Raw genomic sequence first — 4,649 nt, forward strand, 5'->3', positions numbered from 1 at the left:
TAGGATTTCACTGTGCCCTTTTCGTCATTTGCACTGCGACAAACAATTGCAACGTAATTCTGAGTGACGGAAGTGATTGATTGATTGATTGATTCAGCGCGTGCGCCAGGGCTACCAGCAAAACAAAAACCAACGTCAGACTCAAGTCATAATTTTTGTTGAGGGTGACGAGGTATTTGCACCGCGGCTACGCATAATAAGTTGGAAAATATAAAAAATAAATCCACTTTCATCCATGACGATTTGGTTGTGTACAACTCTACCTAATGAATCCAGGTGTGTGTAATTTATATCGGATCTGAGCATTGCACGCCAAGATCGGATGTGATCGGATGTGATCACTTGCAATATGCAATGAGAACAGTCAGTCAGAAAGATCAGGTTCTGATCGGATATGCAAGACATCCGATTTCGACTGCCAGTGTGAACTAAGCCTTAGATTGGACTGATGACATGGGCCACTAGGGTCAAAGCATGACCGCTGTGATAGGCTAGCGGTGTGGGAGGGGCTAAAGCATGCGCTCTGTGATTGGCTAGTGATGTGGGAATGGGTAAAGGAACACTTCACCGTTTTTTCATATTAAACTATGTTATTCGTTTACTTAAGACGAGTTGATACATACCTCTCTCGTTTCAATGCGTGCACTCACTGGCTCTGGCGCACGGCGCAACTTTGATAGCACTTAGCTAGCCCGATGCATTCATTAGGATCCAAACAGAGATGAAGTTAGAAGCAACCAAACACCTCCATGTTATCCCTATTAAAATACAGTTACACGAGTAGTCACACGACCAAGTATGGTGAGACAAAATAAAACGTGGTGCATTTCTAAGCAGGTAAGAGGGATAACTATATTGTGTGACGGAATAATATTGGGAGCACTTAGACTCACTCCAAAGTGAAACTGAAAGTGCAAGAGTGAGGATATTACTGCGCCACACAATATAATTATCCCTCTTACCTGCTTACAAATGCACCACGTTTCACTTTGTCTCACCATACTTGGTACTGCAGCTGCAGAGCCACAGAAGCTCGTCTTGATTAATAATAACGTGACGTGAGAGGTATGTATCAACTCGTCTTGATTAATAATAGCGTGAGAGGTATGTATCAACTCGTCTTGATTAATAATAACGTGAGAGGTATGTATCAACTCGTCTTGATTAATAATAACGTGAGAGGTATGTATCAACTCGTCTTGATTAATAATAACGTGACGTGAGAGGTATGTATCAACTCGTCTTGATGAATAAGAACGTGAGAGGTATGTATCAACTCGTCTTGATTAATAATAACGTGAGAGGTATGTATCAACTCGTCTTGATGAATAAGAACGTGAGAGGTATGTATCAACTCGTCTTGATTAATAATAACGTGAGAGGTATGTATCAACTCGTCTTGATTAATAATAACGTGACGTGAGAGGTATGTATCAACTCGTCTTGATGAATAAGAACGTGAGAGGTATGTATCAACTCGTCTTGATTAATAATAACGTGAGAGGTATGTATCAACTCGTCTTGATTAATAATAACGTGACGTGAGAGGTATGTATCAACTCGTCTTGATTAATAATAACGTGAGAGGTATGTATCAACTCGTCTTGATTAATAATAACGTGAGAGGTATGTATCAACTCGTCTTGATGAATAATAACGTGAGAGGTATGTATCAACTCGTCTTGATTAATAATAACGTGAGAGGTATGTATCAACTCGTCTTGATGAATAAGAACGTGAGAGGTATGTATCAACTCGTCTTGATGAATAATAACGTGAGAGGTATGTATCAACTCGTCTTGATTAATAAGAACGTGAGAGGTATGTATCAACTCGTCTTGATTAATAATAACGTGACGTGAGAGGTACTGTATGTATCAACTCGTCTTGATGAATAATAACGTGAGAGGTATGTATCAACTCGTCTTGATTAATAAGAACGTGAGAGGTATGTATCAACTCGTCTTGATTAATAATAACGTGAGAGGTATGTATCAACTCGTGTTAATTAATAATAACGTGAGAGGTATGTATCAACTCGTCTTGATTAATAATAACGTGACGTGAGAGGTATCAACTCGTCTTGATGAATAATAACGTGAGAGGTATGTATCAAGTGTTCCTTTAAAGCATGAGCTCTGTGATTGGCTAGTGGTGTGGGAGGGTTTAAAGCATTTTTTCTGTGATTGGTTAACTACCTGTGCAGTGTTTTACGGGACTGTTCCTCCAACCTCAGCAACTCAGCTTGTAGACCCTGCAATGACCGACCACACACACACACACACACACACACACCCACGCACATGCTTTAGAGCAGGAGATATATGTGAGTGTGAGAGCAGCCTCATATCATCAGACAGGTAGCCTGAGCAGCCAGAGCCACATCAAGATGGAGGGTCTGGGAACTCACCGTAGCAGGGCTCAATCGGAGGGGTGGGATAAACAGTTGTCTTTCAAACTCCCTCCACGCAATAGGATAGTGCTACAATCAATCATTTTCTTGTATTCAAGTAGCAGGATGGGGAATTCATGCTTAACGCTCACAACTTCTGGTCACAGGTCGCTCGTCATTATGTTAACCCCGCCCACCGATCTATACACGATGTGATCGGCCCGATAGAGGTTATGTTAAGCCCGCCCACCGATCTATACACGATGTGATCGGCCCGATAGAGGTTATGTTAAGCCCGCCCACCGATCTATACACGATGTGATCGGCCCGATAGAGGTTATGTTAAGCCCGCCCACCGATCTATACACGATGTGATCGGCCCGATAGAGGTTATGTTAAGCCCGCCCACCGATCTATACACGATGTGATCGGCCCGATAGAGGTTATGTTAAGCCCGCCCACCGATCTATACACGATGTGATCGGCCCGATAGACGTTTCATTTTTCCAGCTCTCAAGCCAACGGAGAGCTGCTAGACTACACATTCCATTTGCTGCTGCTGGGGTGCGTCTAGCTCTCTCAGACAGGAGCACTCACGCACACACCCACACCCACACACACACACGCACACACACACACACAGTGGATGAGAGGGCATGGTACCTCTATGCTTCTGTGGCTCTGCAGCTGCAGGTTCTTCAGATGTTCTAGCAGAAGCGTTCTCTTCAGTCCGAGGAACACAAACACCATCAGTCCAGTGCAGCGCATCAGAACAGACTGTGTGTGTGTGTGTGTGTGTGTGTGTGTGTGTGTGTGTGTGTGTGTGTGTGTGTGTTTTACATACGTGTGTGTGTGTAGTGCACGTAGTCCAGTGCAGCACATCAGAACAGACTGTGTGTGTGTGCTGGATGCTGTGTGCGAGTGCTCGTGTGTGTGTGTGTGTGTTATGCATGGGGATTTGAAATGTATCAACTCGTGTGTGTGTGTGTGTGTGTGTGTGTGTGTGTGTGCTGGATGCTGTGTGTGTGTGCGAGTGCGAGTGTGTGTGTGTGTGTTATGCATGGGGATTTGAAATGTCTGTGTGTGTGTTTTTACATACTGTATGTGTGTGTGTGTGCGTGTGCGTGTGTAACAAGTACGGGTAGTTGATGTGTGTGTGTGTGTGTGTGTGTGTGTGTGTGTGTGTGTGTGTGTGTGTGTGTGTGTGTGTGTATGTGTGTGTGTGTGTGTGAGTGTGTGTGTGTGTGTTTTACATACGTGTGTGTGTGTGTGTGTACTGTGTGTGTGTGTGTGTGTGTGTGTGTGTGTGTGTGTGTGTGTGTGTGTTTTGTGTTATGAACATGGGTATTTGATGTGTATGTGTGCCCTCTCATACAGTATGTGTGTCCTCACCTTGGCGGCTTCACTGTCTTTTATAGCCACCAGGAGGCGACATTCCTCCAGTTCGGCCTGCAGTGGAGACACAGGAGCACAGGCCAGTCACTGGCCAATCAGAACACAGGAGCACAGGCCAGTCACTGGCCAATCAGAACACAGGAGCACAGGCCAGTCACTGGCCAATCAGAGGGGAGAGTGATGTTTATGTGAGTGATGTACATTGCAGTACAGTACTACTACTGGAACTGCTGTAAAAGCTCTCACCTTGATGCAGGTGTTGGTGAATGTTGTGTAGATAGTGCTGTTAAATGTTGTGAAGTGCTGTACAGTGCTGTAAAGTGCTGTAAAAGCTCTCACCTTGATGCGGGTGTTGGTGAATGTTGTGTAGAGAGTGGTGTAAAACGTTGTGAAGTGCTGTAAAGTGTTGTAAAAGCTCTCACCTTGATGCGGGTGTTGGTGAATGTTGTGTAGATAGTGCTGTTAAATGTTGTGAAGTGCTGTACAGTGCTGTAAAGTGCTGTAAAAGCTCTCACCTTGATAAGGGTGTTGGTGAATGTTGTGTAGAGAGTGGTGTAAAACGTTGTGAAGTGCTGTAAAGTGTTGTAAAAGCTCTCACCTTGATGCGGGTGTTTGCCTTCCTCAGTTTGTTGAGCTGCTCCTCAGACAGACTCCTCTCCAAACTCCACCTGTCACTCTGACAACACAAACCACACATCACTTAGTGCTCATGACAACACCAAACCACACATCACTATGACAACACCACACCACACATCACTTAGTGACTCTGGGACTAAACAAACACCAAACCACACCTCACTTAGTGACTCTGGGACTAAACATGAACCTGCTTTGGGAGATCCCAGTGACTCTTGAGTGA

Source organism: Sardina pilchardus, chromosome 21 (assembly GCF_963854185.1).
Source record: "Sardina pilchardus chromosome 21, fSarPil1.1, whole genome shotgun sequence".
Lineage (NCBI taxonomy): Eukaryota > Metazoa > Chordata > Actinopteri > Clupeiformes > Clupeidae > Sardina > Sardina pilchardus.